Raw genomic sequence first — 21,245 nt, 5'->3', positions numbered from 1 at the left:
CATTTCTGCAAGTGATCGCCATGACCCACAGTGCATGCCTTGCGCATAGCCGTGCATTACTACTTCTGCGTGCTGTTTGTGTAGCTCTGCAATAACACTTCAGAAACACTAGCTGACAGTAGGTTATGTTTCTCTGTGTCGAGTTTCTTTCATTTAGTTTTTTCTGAATGCTACATTAATGTAGCTAAAACTCACCCATAAGCAAACTTAATCATAAGGTAAACACAAAACAGCTGGAGCTCCTTCACGGGACTTGACACTTGTAAACAGTGCTTAATTTGAGCCGGATCTTGTCGGATCCTGTTTCAAGAAATGTCAGATATTCGTGTTTTGCGTTCTGGTATTTATTTTAACTTATCTAGGATTTACTTTTGCATGGTGAATATCTGCATGTGTGTGTGAGAGAGGGAGAGACAGTGAGAAACCGTTTGAGTCTGAGTGAAAAACAAGTTAGTCACTTTCGACCAATCATCTGTCTTACGTTAACAGTCACTCTCATTGGATGGTGATTATTGTTTCGCGCACAGTAAGCAGCAAAAATAAATAATGGCATAGTGGCTTACCTCAAATATTATTTGTGTTTTCAAAATGCCAGAGGCAGTCAAGCAAAAAAAAAAAAAAAAAAAAAAAATATATATATATATATATATATATATATATATATATATATATATATATATATATACATACAGTTGAAGTCAGAATTATTAGTCCCCCTTTGATTTTTTTTTCCTTTTTGTAATATTTCCCAAATGATGTTTAACAGATCAAGGAATTTTTTACAGTAGGTTTGATAATATTTTTTCCTCTGGAATATTTTATCTTCTGGAGAAAGTCTTATTTGTTTTATTTCGTCTAGAATGAAAGTAGTTTTAAATTTTTTAATAACCATTTTAAGGTGAATATTAGTAGCCCATTTAAGCTATTTTTTTTCAATAGTCTACTGAACAAACCATCATTATACAATAACTTGCCTGTAACGACCGGGGAGGGAGTGACAGATACAACTGGAGGTAAAATACAATATGCAGATTTATTCAGCGTCAGGCAAGCAGTGGTCAAATCAGGTACAAACAGGTATGTGCAGGCAAATCCAAAATCGTAGTCGTATTAACAGGCAACAGGTCAAAAGGCAGGCGACTAAACAGGATAACAAGGATACAAGGCTAGGTTCAAACACGAAGAAACAAGACAGGGAAACGCGTTGTAATGTCACAATGAAGCAAACAAGACTCGGCAAACTGGATGGGTTCATGAATGGCGTATGTATGGTAAGCTATCAGTCTGTGACAAGGTTCAGGTGGTGAATGTAATCAAGCAGATGAGTGAGCATGGGTGTCTAGGAGAAGTGCATGTATGCAAATGTAGTCCAGGAGCAATGCAGAAGTGTAGTTCATGGTTCTTGTGGAAACCAGCGATCTCCGGAGAGCGATCGCTGGTTCTCGTAACATTGCCTAATTACCCTAACCTGCCTAGTTAACCTAATAAACCTTGTCAAGCCTTTAAATTTTACTTTAAGCTGTATAGAAGTGTCTTGAAAAATATATTTATATATAAAAATATGTATAAATAGTTATTAAAACTATTATGTTTAGAAATGTGTTGAAAAAAATCTTCTCTCCGTTAAACAGAAATTGGGGAAAAGATAAACAGCTGGGCTAATAATTCAGGGGGGCTAATAATTCTGACTTCAACTATATATATATTTTTTTAAACCACAAGTAAATCTTGTAATGAGCCTAATCAAGAGAAGATGAAACTTCGTTCCTGGATCAGGACAGCGATCTCAAATCAGCTAGAAAACATGACGGAAGAGGTAACTGTGGGCTCTTGAAGATTGGACTGAGTGAGTCATTTTCGCTTGGCATGTAATAGTGAAGTGAACTGAATGTCAGTGGTGTTAGTAAACTGGATATTGATGTTTCATATGATTCATGTTTGAAGCTATGTGTTTGTTTAGTTTTTTACCCATTGTTGACCCATAGCGTTATGGCAAAAAATAATTAACGACCGTTCAGAAATTTGATGCTTTTTTTGCGCTATTACCATTTAATGACGTCATGTTCCAGGAAAACTGAAATTGTGTGGTGGACAACGGTCACGGTAACTTTTATTTCCTGGAATTGTTGCGGAAATAATCAATTTACAAATTAAGCACTGCTTGTAAAAAATGGCTCTCAGCACCGCCCACACTCGGCACAGCTACCAAGTCGACCAATCACAGAGCTTGCGCTACGAGTTGTTGCAACGTGTAGTTACATTTTTTTGAGAGGTGCACGTCAGTGTCAACCACTGCCACGCAAAGCCTCCGCCGGAGGCTTGACGCAAAAGTATAAATCAACCTTCATTGTGAAGTATTACCAAATGAACAACAATAGGGTTAATTAAATGTGTTTGTTTGTTTATAAGTGCAGGGAAACTTGTGGCATTTGCGTTTATTAAAATGCTACACAAACACTTGTTAGTTCTCTTTCCAGCTGATTCCCACACGCAGCCATACAGACTCACACAGGGCATATTTATCATGTCGAATTTAGGCCACAGACTCTCTAATGTGTTGCCACTTTTTAATTAATTCTAATCTTTGTTTGCTGTGTGTTTCATCAGCGCAGCCCCGCTGGAGAAGTTCTTGCACGTTTCTTTATAAAGATAAATGGAGTACAGTAAGGATGCATCACACAGGGAATGATACCAAATTTAAAGAGCACACAGACCCATTTATACAATATGAATTTGATGAATATCACAAACACACACACACACACACACACACACACACACACAGTGGTGTGCTGAGCATGATCTACTTAGAGAAGTGTGTGAGTGTGTGACCTCAAAAATGCTGCGCTGTTTCTCCACCTTTCTGTAAACTAGTTTCTCACCTTGTTTGCCATTCATCTTTCTCTCCATCTTTCTCACAGTCCCGCGTTCATCCGGCTTAATCAGAAGTAAAATATTACACCTGCAAAAATAACGACCCAAAATGTGCAACAATAACACAAAACAATAAGTGTTATAAAGTCTCTAACTCCGTTTCTGTCTATTTCTGTCTGCTTAAAGTGAAGGGCATTGTAAAACATGCTGTTGCTTGTTATAAATATATATACTTTAAGGAAGGTTGAGCATGATGAGCCTTCGTTTTGTTCTGTATTTTTTGCTCACTGAGGCTGGATTTGAAGAGGAATTACGTAAAAACAAAAACATTGTAAAAGAGTATTTAAATGTTCAGTTTATACAGATAAACGTGTGTGTGTGTGTGTGTGTGTGGGTGTGGGTGTGGGTGTGGGTGTGTGTGTGTGTGTGTGTGTGTGTGTGTGTGTGTGTGTGTGTGTGTGTGTGTGTGTGTGTGTGTGTGTGTGTGTGTGTGTGTGGCGCCAGGGGGGCTCAGTGGTTAGCACTGTCACCTTACAACATAAAGGTCGCTGGTTCAAGTCCCGGCTGGGTAAGTTGGCATTTCTGTGTGTAGTTTGCATGTTCTCCCCGTGTTGGTGTGGGTTTCCTCTGGGTGCTCCGGTTTCCCCAACAGTCCAAAGGCATGTGGTATAAGTGAATTGGGTAAGCTAAATTGTCCGTAGTGTATGAGTGTGTAGGGGTGTTTCCCAATACTGGGTTGCAGCTGGAAGGGCATCCACTGTGTAAAACATTTGCTGGAATAAATATTCTGCTGTAAGGACCTCTGAAATAGTGAGAGATCAAAAAAAGTGTGAGATCAAAATAAAATCAGTCTTCAGTGTTATGATTTTTCCTAAAACTTTTTAATATGATGATTTAGCAAATATCTTTTAATGTGTTCAGTGTGTTAACAGATCTAACAGTAACAGATCTAGTACATACAGTCTGTGTATGTTTCATGCAATCAAAAACTTTCCCAATGATTATTTGATGTATTTGTTGTGTAGTTAATACAAGCCTTTTTGTAATGATGAGTCACAAACAATGTTGTTACAAAGTTCACGCACATACATAGAGACAGACACACAACGGACACGCACATACATGTTTTTGCACGGCAAATGTGACAGGATATACATTAATATCCACTGCTGGATGGATATCCGTTAGGATAATGTCCAAAATAAACCTGATTTAACGTTCACAAACCGGGATTGAAGCGTCTTCTTTCATAATTGTACTAACATGTGACTGTGTTGATAAATTACACATTTTAATTTACTTGCACTGTTTTAAAACTTTTTAAACTCATTCTTGATTACATTTGATGATGATGATTGATGATCACAGAGAGCATAATCTATGTACAGTTGCCTTGAACCAGGCCAAAGCACGCTTATCCCCCCTCCCGTCTCCCTTGCACTCGCATTACATTCCGGCCTGGGCGCACTTACGTCATTGATGATGCGCTGTTCAGTAAGCGCTTACGCTCAGAACAGTGCAGAGATTTCTTAAGTTATATAATTTAGTTGTTTGATATGCAGTGACATGCAGTCAAATATTTCTCCAAACAGATCAGCCACTTTTGACGCTCATAAACAATCATAAAGTCCTCGTGGCTGCAGGAATTAGGAGGTCTGCTGAAGGTGCAGCTGTCGTGCAGTGTGGTGTTTGCGTCTTTAATAATCTACCACAGTTTGCGTTCATTAAACAGTGAGAATGATTAATTTATCCAAATCAAACAGTCCCTTAAAAATCACGTCTCCTCTTCAGTTTCGGGCTCTGGCGCGCTTTGCACTCACACACAAGCGTACCGCGCCAAAGCCCAAGTGAACCACACTCTGGCACACCTCTTCCAACCAGGCCAGGGCCGGCCAAGTGAACCATGCCTGAACCCGATTCAGAGCACTCACACTTTTCAAGCTATCCTGGAAATTGGCCTGGGCATGGTTCGGATAGCATAGTGTGAGTAGGCCCTGAGCCTCTTTGTGTTTCCATTATGAAAATAGAGTTGATTATTATTATTGAGTATTTTATATGTGTGTGGTTGTGTGGTGTGGTATGTGTCACATGATTTTTTTCTTAAATCATTTTAATATGATGATTTGTCATTCATGTAATATTTGTAAATGTGTTTCGTGTATACACAGAACTAACAGTATTTTTATGAAATATAAATATATTTTTTAGAAGAATTATGAATGCATTTCTTCAAACTGATTTTCTGGATACCTGTTCGGAAACAGTATTTTTTTTTTGCACTTCAGTTTGTTATTGCTAGTAAAATGTAGTAAAATAGCTACAGTGCTCTGCATATATGAGTACAGCCAATTTTGAAAATTCATATTTTTATCTATTTCTCAGTGAATATAGGCCATATATTATGGTGCATTTAAACAAAAAAGATATTTTTAAGATAATATTTTAGTTACCAAACAAATTTAGAAATTGAAAGATAATACATAAATAATAAATTTAAGCGAAATATTGCAAAAAAAAAATCCAACCTACACAATTTCAACTAAATTTTTCTATTTTTTGCTTCTCTTGATTTTTCCTTTTTTTTTTAAATTGGTATTTAATAATTTTCTATAACATAAATTTAGGTGAACTAGTTTTTGGACCAGTTATCGTAAGTTACTTTGTTAGATGAGCTCCATATTTGGCTTCAGTACTGACTAATCTACTATATATATTATGCACAAATAAAATATTGTAGCTTCCTACTAAAAATAAGAATTTAAAAGATAAATTTATGAGGGGGGACTTATATATGCTGAGGACTGTATATTAAATTGCTTATTTAACACCTGAATTTTACAAAAGGATTGAATAACCAGCATTAATTAAGCCTCTTGTTGTGTTTCTATTATGTAAATAGAGTTGACAAGCTCTTCTGCTATCCTTCCCTCTCAAGAGTCTCATCAACTACAGTACAAGACCAACTGCTGATTAACAGGTGTGTGTGCTTATGTGTGTGTGTGTGTCCATTAATCGACTCAAGACATAAACAGTCAATCCTGATGCAGCAGATGTGGTGAGGTCTAATTATAGCCCCTAATATGCCTAATGTTAGAGATGAGGATGCGCCAACAGAACAGACAGAAGCAACAGAAAATGAACATGTAACTGCAGAGGACCAGATGCATTGGATCCAGAAGAGAGCAGGGGGATTGCGCACAGGGGAAAGTGTGTCGTTTATTTTCGCCGCTGCCCAGGTGTGCTGATCAAAATGAGTAATGAGAGAGTTAGTAGAGCAGCACCTCAGAGAATACACACTCACATGTTGTGCATACATGCAAACACAAAACTCCCAAAAAGAGAATCGGACAATAAAATACCGTACAGACAGCATCAGCAGTCTGCAGTGTCAGGGAAGCATTCAGAAATCTGTTTTGTTTGGTGAATGGGTGAAGCTCTTGTTATTAGCAATACTGAAAACTGTTGTTCTGCTTAATGGTTTTTTAATCTGAGGTATGTTTTTAGGATTCAGGAAAACACAAACAATACAAACATAAAAATAAAACAAAAATGTATAAAATATATTACAAAAAAAATATTTTTGCTCACTGATGTCTTCTGCATAACAAAGCATTTATTTACGTATGTTCAATTTACATTTAAATGAAGCATTCAACTTCAGTTGGCTTTTTTTGTAGCTCAGCAATGAAACAAACAAACAAACAAAAAAGGTTGTTGTAAATTAGAAATGAAAATCTCTGTTGAAGTGTATTTAAATAAGTGTAAAAATCTTGATGGTTCTGTGGTATTCGTCTATCAAATCTAATCTTTATTCTGTATTTCATATTGGATTCAAGTCAGGTGACTGGCTGGGAAATTTTACAGCTTGACTTTCTTTCTCAGAAAGCATTTGAGAGTTTCCTTGGCTGTGTTTTAGATCATTTTCTTGCTAAAATGTCCACCCTGGTTTCATCTTCATCATCTTCATATTGTAGATATTGGACTTGGGACAGGGTTGCTGAATAACTACTGAGAGATTTCAGCTGCTGTCTGGGCTATCACTGCCTTTTTACACCTCCCTTTCTTCATTGGTTCAGTATTTTTTTCCTGTGTCATTTTATTACACTTAACTTCATTTGTAAACTAATTAGTTTTGTTTTCTTTCATATACGTTATTTCTTTTCGCTACTTTACTACTACTTTTTACTACTACTTTTTACAATAGAAATGTGTATTTGTCAGCGCCAATAGCCTAGTGGTTAAGTGCGCTGTATATTGCACCATGGTGTTCATGGCGACCTGAGTTCGATTCCCGGCTCAAGACCGTTTGCCAACCCTTCCCCTCTCTCTACTCCTAGTAATTTCCTGTCTGAAATCTCCATTATCCTATCTCAATTAAAGGTGAAAACCCCAAAAAAATTATTATAAAAAAAATCTTCTATATACACTGTAATGAATGACAAAAAGGGTTTTATGTTACTTATTTTTAAAAAATTAATCAGGTTTTCACAATTTTTTTAAAGTCCTTGTGAAATCTGAATGTTTTTTAGATGTAAAGCAGGTCGCACACCAGAAGCGCCGCTCAGCGCCGCAACACGGCGCGCACATGACAGTTTAAAGTATCACACACCAAACGCGCACATTCGCTTGATATTTAACATGAAACTAATCAGATGGCCCTCTGTGGCGTGGCTGAAATATGAACTGCTCCCTGAGTCATGGCTGGGCGGCGCTGACAGCCGCCGACTTGCGACACCGGTGTGTGTACCCTGATAGAAACCTGTTTGGAATTCTAAAATGCATGGCGCTGCCTGGCGTTGCGTGGCGCGTCGCCGAGTGGTGCTTCTGGTGTACGACCTGCTTTAGTGTCAGTAATATAATGTAACATAATGTGTATTTATATAGCACATTTATCATGTATGGCCATACACCCATGTATGGCCAACTATCCAATCCAGCTCTGAATCTGTCTCTCCCTAGTGCTTGGCCAACTTGGTCATTTCAAATGAAAGGTTGGACATCCTTACATCAGGCAATCCAAGGCCTCCCCTATCTCTTGAGGAGCAAAGTTTACTCATTTTGATCAAAAGTCCTTTATCATCATATCATATCTTTTGAAAATAGAATCTGGGATATTCATAGGTATCATCATTGATACATCATTAAATTGTGGAGCTTCAGCTGTTTCCATTTATCAATATTATGTTATATCTTCAATATTATGTTTTATCTTCGTCAGCAATTGATCATATTTTAACATCATTATTTCATTTAAATTCTGAGTCAATTTTATCCCTAAATATTTCATTTCTTTTGGAAGCTACTTAAAGCCAAATTGTGTTTCTACATGTGAATGACAGGTTTTGGATACTGGCAAAGCCTCAGATTTTTCCCAATTTATTTTATATCCTGATACGTCTGAATACTGTTGCATTCTTTTCATTATTGGAGGTAAAGATTTGAGTGGGTCATAGGATAGTAATAAGATATCATCTGCAAACAACATCAATTTGTGTGACTTACTGTCTTTTATCCCCCCCCCCACCCCCCCACCCCAAACACCTCTAATGTTTGTGTCTGCCCGAATCATAATGGCTAGAGACTCTAATATTATGGTAAACAAAAGGGGGGACAATGGTCATCCTTGACGAGTACCTCTGGAGACCGAAAAAAACGGAGATTTTGTTTTTTTAAATAAAAAGTCTTATAATGTAAACAACTTATACAAAAACATCACATCATGTAAATAAGTTGTCATTTAATAAGAATATGACATTAGCTAAATTTTGACAAAAATGCCAGATAGAGCCTTATAATTCTAAGCTGATAAAATGTTAAACTTAGGGATATCTATAAAACTAGTGTGCCCCAAAACTACAACTAAAACCCTGCAGTTTGTCATTTATGCCCTAATCTAATGGCTCATCAATTTTTTAACTGTTCAAATGGAAGGACATGTTTATAAACAGCTAAATCTTACTACTCTGATGAAGGCAACTTTTAATGAAACATGTAGGTGCTGTTTTATTGAATAGTAATAGAGCCTTTTTACTTTTCGAGCGCCTTGGATTTAAGATTTCACTGTTTGTCTTTATGAATCCCTTACCCAAAGAAAACCAACACATTAACTACCCCTGAAGCACACTTGGTTTGATTTTAAAATGACATGTTTCTTAAGGATTGAACCCATGAAATTGATATCACTCTGCATGTTGATCTACTAACCCTGTTCGTCCGCTACAGTATTTTTGCTGCACTCTAAATTCTCCTTTATGCCAGTGTATTTGTGCTCATGATCCATACTGTATGCATTTTGGCAGCGTCTTGTTTGCGTTTGTGGCATTTGGCATCAAGGCCCTTTGGAAAACCGATCTCTCACACCCAAGAGCTTCCCGAAGTCTCCTCGGCATTTTCCTCAGATAGATTTTTAAATGGCACACATGAGCCCTGCAGCAAACAAGTATGGGGTCCCGTTCCAAAACATCTGCAGCAACAGATCGGGCTGGTGGAAAACGGCATCTGTTATTTCACCCGTGCACTTAGAATGATTTATTTCATCCACTGGTCTATTTGTGATGATATGAGGCTTTGCATGCGATCACGTAGACACAATATGATATCGCATGAATGATGTCATTGCATAACAATAGCATAATTAACATGCACGTTTAATGTGCAAGTGCTTATATTACATACTAAATTAGTGACTAAGGTATAGTGTTTTTAGAACAAGTCATAGCAATACATTTTTATTTTCATTGAACTTAATTTCTTTAAAATACAAGTTGGTTTAAATTCAAGTTTTAAGTCGGTTTGGTGTAATAACTTGATTTTAAGGCACTGTAAAAATGCTGGGTTCCACAGCATCCCTTTATGTACACCCAATTCAAAGTTATTAAGTTAATGGTTTTTACCATTTTAAGTTGGTTGAACATAAAACAATTAGGTTGTGCCTAAAATTCAAGAATTGTGCTAATTCAGCTCCTTTTAAATTAGTTTGAACAAGCAGCAAAAATATGTTTTGAGCAAGTGATAGTTCTCCTAAAAATCACAATTTTGAAATATATACAGTTGAATTAGTTTTTCTTTTTTAAATATCTCCCAAATTATGTTTAACAGAGCAAGGAAATTTTCACAGTATGTCTGATAATATTTTTTCTTCTAGGGAAAGTCTTCTTTGTTTTATTTCGTCTACAATAAAAGCAGTTTTTAATTTTTTTAAAAACATTTTAGGGTCAAAACTATTAGCTCCTTTAAGATTTTTTTTTTCGATAGTCTCCAGAACAAACCATCGTTATACAATAACTTGACTAATTACTTTAACCTGCTAGTTAATCTAATTAATCTAGTGAGCCTTTAAAAGTCACTTTAAGCTGTATAGACGAATTACCAGTTTGTAAACATTCAGGGTACGTGCGTAGTAAGGTTGCAGAAAAAAAAAAACGGGAAGCGCTAGCATTTACAGCGAGGGAAGGACTTCCGATGCAGTACAGATTTTGTTGTTGCATTAGACATAAACTATATCGATTACATATTAAATATATTATTCACATAAAGCTTTTAGCGTATTAATAATTTGATAAGTGATAAGCACAGTTATTCTGCAAAATTAACGTTAAAGTGAGCAGCGTTCATACAACTATCTCATTGAAACTGAAGAGAAGTTAAAGGCCTACAAGTCTTTGGATGCCTACAATTTTTTTCTGTGTGGTCATGTGCAAGAAATAATGTTTCATGATTACCAGATTCGAAACTTTGAACTTACATTTTTAGCATTCAGTGTTCGCTGTTTAATTAACCACATTTAACTGTTTTTCTGAAATCATTGCTACAGTGCGAAATGAGTAATGTGTATGATTCAGCATAGCGTGAACTTACCTAATATTAAATGAGAGCTGCAGAGTCGAGGCAGCAAGAAAGTCGCTGGTTTAAGCCTCGGCTGGGTCAGTTGGCATTTCTGTGCGGAGTTTGCATGTTCTCGTGGGTTTCCTCCGGGTGTTCCCCCCACAGTCCAAAGACATGCGGTACAGGTGAATTGGGTAGGCTAAATTGTGCGAAGTGTATGAGTGTGTGTGTGTGTGGATGTTTCCCAGTGATGGGTTGTGGCTGGAGGGGCATTCGCTGCGTAAAAAAAAAAAAACATGCTGGATAATCCGCGGTTCATTCTGCTGTGATGACCCCGGATTAATAAAGGGACTAACCTGGAAAGAAAATGAATGAATGAACTGCAGCGTTGAGCATTTTTTATTAGGTCCTTACTCCATTTATCTCTCTTTCAGCTAAAAACGTCTGCGATTGGCTTTAAAAGCAGTATGGTGTACGGTAAAATTTAAGTTTTTTATTTTTGGACATTCAAATTTGGCAACCTATTGCACAACACGACATGTTTGCTATTGCAACCGGTCTCTTTTTGCAACAGGAAACCCGTGTGACGTCATGTGTGACGTAGGTTGGTAATTCCTCTATAGGAGTGTCTTGCAAAATATTATTAGAAATGAGTTATTAAGACTATCATGTTTAGAAATGTGTTGAAGAAATGTTCTCTCCATTAAACAGAAATTGGGGAAAATAATCAGGGGGGCTAATAATTCTGACTTCAATTCACTCTTCGCGAAGCCCCGCCCTCCTTAGTTACTGTTGCTACGCCTGTCAAGCTTTCGTGCCTGGTACAGCTTTTACAATGTGTAAGCGCCGTATCAGACATTGCAAGGGATATAATGTCATTTTTGGCAAACAGGTGAGATATCCGAGAAAGCCAGACAATAAAGGATTGCAGTATACATTACAGGGGTATATTCACAACATAACAGGCAAACGATTCCAGAATAAATCAATCAAAATTGAAGCTAGCTTAGCCTTGCCGCCTCATAAGCTGACCATTCAACAGCTTATTATGCTCAGCAGGAGAGGTGAAATTTTTAATAATCTAATAATTACAAATTAAACCGTGATTTCTCTATTTTTAGCCAATAACCCTGATAGACTACCGGTAATTGTTGTGCAATAAAATATAGCGTTTCTAACCGACGAGGAAACATGCATGGACAGTGCTTCTACATCATTTATTCATAGAAAGAGTATCTTCTTTTAGTGTTTAACAGAAGAAAGAAACTGAAATAGGCTTTGAACAAGTCAAGAGTGACCAAATGATGGCAGATTTTTGGGTGAACTATTCCTTTAAAGCTGTCATGTTTGTTTTATAACTAAACCATTCATGCATGCCTTTAATAGCTCACAGTGTTGACTACATGATCACAAGTCAAATTGAAGTTGGTAGGGTTAATTTCTTTATTCTGCTTTTTGGAGACTGATGCAGCATGGTCAGTAAAACACTTTATGCTTCCCTGAGACTGACTGCTATCATTAGAAACACTTTGGGCCTCATTCATGAAACACGATCAGAACAGATTTCTGTTTAGGCTAGTCTCTCTCTCTCTCTCTCTCTCTATCTCTCTCTCACTCACTCACTCTCTCTCTCACTCTCTCTCTCTCTCTCTCTCTCTCTCTCTCTCTCGCTCTCAACCCTGGCTTTAGAAGAAATCCTGTTAAAACCGGCTACTACCGTATACAAGGTATTCACACATTTTGGTGCCTGTCTATTTAACAGTGCATAGCTGTGTGTTATTTTTATCTGCAATAATGTTAATATTTCAACTTCAAACACATGCTTTGTATATCCACCCAAATACACGAGGACCCACTCTTCTTTACCCACCACACGACAACCCCAAAACATTATTAATTCTGAGTGTGCCTCACACAGGTGAGTGGGCTTGACAAACCACCTGTAGAAAACACACTCTCTCATCTCTCTGTCATTTTAACTGACACTTGCACCAGTTTTTGCACCAGACACTTTCTTACAATCACTCCATATAAAAAACCTGCTTCACTCAGGTGAGTGGGCTTAACAAACCACCTGTAGAAACACTTTTTCTCTCTCTCTCAAAAACAAAAAACACAACAAAAAAACACTTCTCCCTCTTAACTAGAACGCTTAATTCTCTGAGCACAAACCGTTTCTTTGTACAATTAGCACTTATTGTGTGTATAATGAGCACTTCTTGGGGTAATTACATAATATTAAAGACACAGCAATAGCACGTCAGATGCAGCAGATTGATTTTAAACTTTCTTGCCCATTTACAGCACTCACATACATTTAAAAAATTAAATGAAGAATATACTTGGGTCTATTGGTGTGTGTGTGTGTGTGTGTGTGTGTGTGTGTGTGTGTGTGTGTGTGTGTGTGTGTGTGTGTGCCATTGCATGCAAGGTTTCTGTATTTATAACCACCTTAGAGGATATTGGGGGTCGCGAGTCACTGGCATTGTCATTTTGGGGGTCGTGGGCTGAAAAGTTTGGGAACCCTGATGTAAAAGATCCAAAATGTTTTTTTTTTAGCCCCTTTTTAATTTGTGTCTGTAGATTTCAAATTCAGTAAAAATTTAAAGAGGCTGTGTTCTTAAAATTATTTTTTTCTCATGTTTTGAGACATAAATCTCTTCATCTCAGCAGCTCTTAAAGACACCAGAACTTCAATTCTATTCATATCTGCTATTCTTAAGATTGTTATAGAGAGATTTGTTCTTAAGTAATTTGCCTGATTAAATACAACATTTTATCATACAAAAACGTATGATATTTCTCTTTTTTTTTTTGCCTGTTTGCAATATTTATCTACATTTCTGGATATCACTGGAACGCTGCTGTCTATAGAGGATCAGAGAGCTCCAGGATTCCATCTAAAATACATTTATTTGTATTCTGAAAATGAATGAAGGTCTCAAGAGAATGAAACGACATAAGGGTTAGTAATAAATGACTCTCTCAATAACTAAGTCACTTTCTACCACCTACTAGCAGTTTAATATTTTAAATCAGTGGTCCCCAAAGTGGGGGTCGGGACCCCGTCTGGGGGTCATAGGACAATGAGAAGGAGTCGCTTGGCAATTTCCAAAATTCTAATTTATTTTATTCACCTATTAGAATTACCATATTTTATCAATACTCCTACTGGAGAGCAAAATAGTAGTTATTAGTAACATTGTTAACATGTTAATATTAAACATTATAAAACAACATGCAAATAAAAAGCCATCAGCCTTTCAAAAGATTTTTTTTTTGCGAGCCCTGGGCAATTACATTATATAAAAGACACAGCGTTAGTGCCATATGCAGCACATTGATTTTATGACACCAGGTTAAACTTTCTGACATCTTTACGGCACTTGCGTACATTAAAAATGAATACAGCTGAACATGGAGGATGGTCTCCAAGTGGCGTTCTCCAAAATTAATCGATATAGACTTGGGCCTATTGGTATGTGCGCAGTTGTGTGCAAGATTTATAGATTTATAACCACCTCAGAGGATATTGGGGGTCGCAAGTCACTGACATTGTTACTTTGGGGGTTACAGGCTGAAAAGTTTGGGAACCCTTTTTAAATGATTGCATTTTTCTCTAACTTTTCACATTTTTTATGTGTATTTTTGTATGTAACTGATGAAATTTCCTTTTTGCAATGTAAAACATTAATGCTATAATAAACTGATTGCGTAAATACATTTTCAGTGTGTCCATTTAAGATGCTTTTTTGTCAGTTTGTTTACCACTAATTTCCTTTAATTGGTAACATCTTATTTAATCATCTGAATGTATTACAATTTTAATATCTTTAAATTATTTTATTTACAATTTTATTAAATTGGTTACTTAAACGATAATATTTTGGATATGAAATATTTCACATATGAAAATGATGTCCCTTGTCATGCAAAAACAGAGAAAGTTTAAATTAAAGTGCCAAATATTATATATCCTATATAAATATGCAGATTTAAGGATGTTAAGTTCAATTCATCTTTATTTCTATAGCGCTTTTACAATGTACACCGTGTCAAAGCAGCTTAACATAGAAGTTTTAGTAAGTTGAAAATGTATCAGTCCAGTTTTCAGAGTTGAGTAAGGTCTGTTTGTAGTTTGATGTAAGGTCTGATGTAGAAATATTGCATGAGAAATTTTGCAAGTGGATATGTTCAGTTGTTACAATTTAAATGAGCTGTTTTTAAGTTTCTGCACTTCTGCAACTTATTCACAATAAGTCGCATTAACCTTCAGAAATCATTTTAAAATATTGATTTGGCACTCTAATTTATTATTATTAGTGCTGAAAACAGTTACGTTTGTAAATCTTTTTTGAGGATTTTCCAATGAACCAAAAGATAAAAACAGCAGCACTTATTTGAATGAATTTGACATGTTAGTGTTTGCTGATTCTTCAGATCAAATGAATGAATGAATTTGTGCTAAATAAAACACCTTCCTTTCATTTATGTGATAATTCATAATTATACAGTTTTAAACACTTTAATATTATATACAGTGTTCATACGGATATGGAAAACCTGGAAAAGTCATTGAATTTTGACATGGCATTTTCTAGGCCTGGACAAGTTTCTGGAAAAACAGAAAAACCCACATAGTTTTGGTAAAGTCATGGAAATTAGTTTAACAGATACCTGTAAACTTGAATATAGGTTAGTTTTCTTTACTTCTTTTCTGTCTTTGGCCAAAAGCATGGTCTCACATTATGATTGCTGTGTAAACATTCATTTATTCATTTTTCTTCGACTCAATTTCAGAGATGCCACAGCAGGAAAGAACCGCCATGTGCAAGCATTATCTAAATAAATCTCACATACAATAGATATAAAAAAAAATGTATTCAAACTAAATAGATTGTCGTGTGTTTTTGATGATATGCTATAATACATTTAAACATGCATTGTTCTTTATTATTATTTACCATGTATACATAGACATTTCGTATAAAAATTTACTTGAAAGTCCTGGAAAAGTCATGGAAAGATCATGGAATTTTAGCAGTAAAAAAAAGTATGAACCCTGTATATATTATTTCACATTTTTAAAGGTTATGTTGGGTTTACTTTTAACATTTTTACATTTAAATGAAGAATTAGGGTGGCATGTTGGCTCAGTGGTTAGCACTGTCGCCTTACAGCAAGACGGTTGCTGATTCGAGGCTCGGCTGGGTCAGCATTTCTGTGTGGAGTTTGCATGTTTTCCCTGTGTTGGGGTGGGTTTCCTCCGTGTGCTCCGGTTTCCCCCACAGTCCAAAGACGTGTGCTGTAGGTGAATTGAATAAACTAAATTGGCTGTAGTGTATGTGTGTGAAAAATTGTGTATGGATATTTCCCAGTACTGGGTTGCGGCTAGAAGGGCATCCGCTGTGTAAAACATATGCTTAGTTGGTGGTTCATTCCACTGTGGTGACCCCTGATAAATAAGGAACTAAGGCAAAGGAAAATGAATGAATTAATGATTTAATTAATTAATCTCCTGCATCATTAAAATAATAAAATGTTTTTCTTAGCAGTTTACTTTGCAGCATAATGTTGTACTTCCATATTAACTTTTACACTTAAAAGATGACACAAAATTTTCTTTCAAGGCTAAAATGTGCTTTTAGTGACGATATAACAAACAAAATCATCTTTTAAAAAGCACTTTCGAAGCAACCACTGGCAATTGTGTGCGTTATATTCACCAAGTGTGTGTCTGTTTGCATATTGTACATAGGCCAATATACGCTTCCTCATTATCTTGTCAGTTTTTGCATACAACATGTTGGCAGTGTGATTACAATAATTATTTTTCCATTCGGAAAGTCACAGTCAGTGTTGACCTATCCAGCCTTGCCAATGTTCAAGTGCCATATGAGATCCCGGCATCAACAAATGGAGCCTGAGTCACACTTGGACATTGTAAACTATGTGGTACTGAAAATACTAGAGATGCTCGTGGGTAAAAGCATAGAGGACCATAAGAAACTCTGTTTAGAGATGGACACATGTGTTATGGTGCCATCTTCTGTCAGGTCACTTCATTTTTAAAGTTATTTATTTTTATTGAACATAATGTACAGCAACTTGGCATTATCAGTACATCTTTACATTACAAAAAGAGGAAACAGGTGCAAAAAAAAGAACAAAATATGTTACATAAAACAATTATACGCAAAAAAAATACATAACTAAATATACAGTACTAGGGGGTTTTCTGTAATTTATACTTTTCTATCAAAGACAGAAGATTAATTGCACTTTGTTTTCATCATTATGTTCCTACAAAAAAAAACCTAGGGGTAAAGCACAACTAGGAACGAACAAATGAAGAGAGGAGAGAGTACCACTTTCAGACCCAGAATCATCAGACAACACCTTCTTAACTTTCTGATCACCATCAGGCAACCATTGATATATTTTGTCATCCAAAAGAAGAAAAAAAATGTATCTTAAGTTTTAAAGAACATAATACAAAACCAAAATACTTCAGGATATGGGGGTCCAAAATAACAAACAAAAAAACAAATTACCAATTTAAAGACAAACTAACTTCCCTAACAAAAACATTCCTAAAAGAAAGAATACAACAACTTTCTCCCCGCCTACCCACCAAAAAAGGACAAAAAGGATTTTAAAATTAAAAAGACACTCCCCACCTTACTCATACCGTCAAAATAATTCACATTATAAAAGAAAAAAATGAATATACAGTTGAAGTCAGAATTATTAGCCCCTTTTAAATATTTTCAAAATGATGTTTAACAGAGCAAGGAATTTTTTACAGTATGTCTGATAATATTTTTTCTTCTCAAAAAATTCTTATTTGTTTTATTTCAGCTAGAATAAAAACAGTTTTTAATTTTTTAGACACCATTTTAGGGACAACATTTTTAGCCCCTTTAAGGTAAAATTTTTTTCGATAGTCTACAGAACAAACCACTGTTATAAAATAACTTGCCTAATTAGCCTAACCTGCCTAGTTAACCTAATTAACCTAGTTAAGCATTTAAATGTCACTTTAGGCTGTATAGAAGTGTCTTGAAAAATATCTAGTCAAATATTATTTACTGTCATCATGGCAAAGATAAAATAAATCAGTTATTAAAGATTACACTGTTAAAAATTGTCCCGTTAAAAAACAGGAAAATACTGGCAGCTGCAGTTGCCAGCAATGTACTGTTATTTTACAGTATGTTGCTGTAAAAATACATGGACTACATTGATTTACACAATACTCAAGTGAACTCATTTTGCTCACTGAAAGCAACTGCCTCAACTTGGTCAACTGCTGAATGAGTTTATGAAGTAATGTGCTATATATGCTTAGAAGCATACTTATAATGATAACTTATTTTAGTTAATTAAAAAAGTTTGGTTTAACTCTAATGTCTTTTTTTTTCACAACAGCACACATACATGTAAATCTGGAATCACCAGAGAGATTCTGACTGCATCAGCCACTAAACAGCCGCTTTCTTTAAATAGAGAAACATGCAAAATAACATCAGCAGCTCATTGTTCATCTTTAACTCATACACTGGCTCTACTCTCCTCCACACCGGTGACATACAGAAGAAATTAGCTTCAGGTTTTACAGTAAAATACTGTTTTTTCCTTGATTTAACAGTAATCTACTGGCAGCTGTGGTTGCCAGCAATATACTGTTTTTTAACAGTCTACTTCCGTTGTGTAAATTAACAGTATATTACTGTTAAAATACATTTTTACACTGTGTTTTTACCTCTCACACCTTTAACCCTTTAAACCCCAGAGCATATACTTCAGTTTTTATTGAAGTGTCCACACTACTGAGTGTTCAAGAAACATGGAGCAAAGCTGAAGTAAATTCATTAATTAACTGACTAATTAAATGATAATTGAGGATTAACAATGAACAAATGAAGAAATACTGAAGGGAAAAAACAAGAACAGAACATGCAAAACTTTAGTCACAGCTTTATAATGAAATAACCTAAAGAACAACAAATGATTAAATCATTTAAATGATCAGCGGATGATTAAACAACTCTACAAACATCATCACCAGCTACACTTATTACTTAATACATGTATTTTTGTATAACATTTACTAAAGTTCTTCTTGAGAAAAAGTTAAAGTTTTACGTCACCATCATGGAGAACAGAGTTTTCTTTAGTTGGGCTCTTAGCCCTGTCATTTTTAACATTTATATATCTTGGCTGCTGCAATTGTTAAGAACTTTGCTTAAAAAGCTCCTTTGTTGTGGCAAGCCAGCCAAAAAACTAAATCTGAAAAAATAAGATCTGGTGATGTTCAAGTTGCTATTAAATGGCAGAGTCTGTTCTCATTTAGTATAATAAAATTTACTGTTCCCATTCAATGTTAAATCTATTGTTTCACATTATGTATATATATGGCAACGATTTCTGGAAGTTTTTAAGAATATCTTGGACAATAACACTGCTCTATGTTGTATATCGCACTCAAAGAGACATCAATAATCAGCGGATGAACCTCAATAATGGTGACGACTAACAAAATTAACAGTTTAACTCACAAACAGGCAACTGAAAGTCTAAACATAAACAACAGCAGAATCAAACACAAGTAAAGAAAACTCTTAGACCACTATACAACATTTTTTTATACCGCAATGCATGCTGGGATATTTGTACCGTGCCACTCCCAGCATGCATTGCAGCATGAAACATTTGAGATGTTACCATTGTTGAGATACAAGGTCAGATCCATGAGGTCTGAGTGTGTATTTGTCATAACTGAATTGTATTTGTATGTTATTTCTTAACTGTTAAGTAATTACTGAGGTATCTTTCTGTTTTCACTTCTCATTAATTTAATTAATACCTGCAACTAAACATAAAATCTATTGCATGAAGCCCTTCTTCCAGATTTATACCAAAACATTTATCAGAACTAATTTAAGACAAATATATTTCTCTATTTATTGACTTTCCAACTTGACTGCTATAATACAAGCATTTTGTTAACTCTTTATTATAGTGATTGGAGAGTCTGAATTAATCAGTTCAAGGGTGAAGAGCCCAACTAAACCAGCCCCTCACTCCATTACGGTGACACAAAAAACACCTTAATTTCTGTTGGATCTCAATGTGAATAGTATGGAAGTCAAATCAGTCAGTAATAAGTGTGTGTCTGCTGTTGTTTGTGGAGTTGTTTAATGATCCTCTGCTGAGACTGAAGCTGTTTTATTTTATTTGATTTTATTTAATGTTGTAACTCAAGTCACTGTTTGTGTTTCTTGTTTATTTTCTTCAGTAATTGTAATTATTAACAGCAGGTGTTCATCAGTGTCTGAATTCACTCATTAGTGTTCATTAAAACTGTCAGGTGAACTATATTAGTTAACTAGTGTATGAAATAGTGAACAAGGACACAAAGTGTGATTTCAAACACAGACTTTAAAACATCGAATCTGAACTCTGTTAGCTCACAGTTTTCTGCAGTTGGTTACTTTCTCGAAAACAAAAATGTTACCCAGAAAGCATTGTTTTTAACAGAATATTACTGTTTTAGTGAAAAAACATTATTTTACCGTAGAATCTGACCGTTTTTTAACAGCAATTTTTTACAGTGTAGTTATTAAAGCTATTATGTTTAGAAATGTGTTGAAAAAAAATCTCTCTGTTAAACAGAAATTGGGGAAAAATAAACAGAGGGGCGAATAATTCAGGGAGGCTAATAATTCTGACTTCAACTATATATAAAAAAATAATAAAAATAAAACAAATTTAAAAAGTGGCACACGAGTCACAAGCACCTTGTATCTGGGACTGGCGCAGCTCAAGTGAGACATGTTATCTCCCCTCTTTGCCTTCTTGGTGGCTGCAGCCAGTCAATATAGCTCAGCTTATTGTAATAGAAATTAGCTACGCAGATTGGAATCAGGTGGCACCAATCTGCAAACAAAAGAAATCAGGAAACAGAGAAAAAAAACTGCAATATAGAAACAAAAATAAAACAATCACATGTAACATTATCTTAATGTAATCGATATCAATTGTCATTTACGGACTTGTAATGGACAGTAAGGAAGACGCCTTCCTAATCAACAACATCCTTATGCCTGGAAAATTTTTCATACATAAATCAAAATATTTGAAGGTGAAACTAATGTTTTGTGCTTTTTATAATGAGATTCTTTCATATATAAAATCCCTTAAAGATCCTGAGGTGTGGAATCTGAAGCATCCATAATGCATCCACAAACATACAGTGAAAAAACAAATGATCTGTTGTTTCAATATCATCACAAAACACACATTTATTAGACTCAAATCCAAATCTAATTCCTAAATATTTACTTGACAGATTCATCCCACTTAAAACTTTAAAATGAACTTTTTTAGTTATTGGAGACAGAGGAAACTTTAAATATTTAAATATTTAATTTTAAGTACGTGAATGGTATCTTTTTAGATAATTTATGTGAAGTTGAGTTTTTTTTATAATTATTATTTTTTCCTTAATTATGTCTAAATAAGGAAATACTTTCTTACTCTAC

General features: G+C 35.3%; 1 long non-coding RNA gene across 1 annotated transcript in view; it reads left to right on the top strand.

Annotated features, from left to right (window-relative positions):
• The window catches only part of LOC141381163 (uncharacterized), a 40,475-nt gene extending 34,365 nt beyond the window's left edge, over positions 1-6,110 (top strand). Inside the window, exons 4-5 of the long non-coding RNA XR_015480555.1 lie at positions 5,774-5,851; positions 5,969-6,110. This is a non-coding gene — a long non-coding RNA (uncharacterized LOC141381163). The remainder of the gene's footprint in view (positions 1-5,773; positions 5,852-5,968) is intronic.
• Positions 6,111-21,245: the final 15,135 nt, after the last annotated feature.

This window comes from Danio rerio, chromosome 3 (genome assembly GCF_052040795.2).
Source record: "Danio rerio strain M-AB ecotype USA chromosome 3, GRCz13ab, whole genome shotgun sequence".
NCBI lineage: Eukaryota > Metazoa > Chordata > Actinopteri > Cypriniformes > Danionidae > Danio > Danio rerio.
The sequence above is the reverse complement of the archived record's forward strand: the minus strand, read 5'-3'. Positions and strand labels throughout refer to the sequence as shown.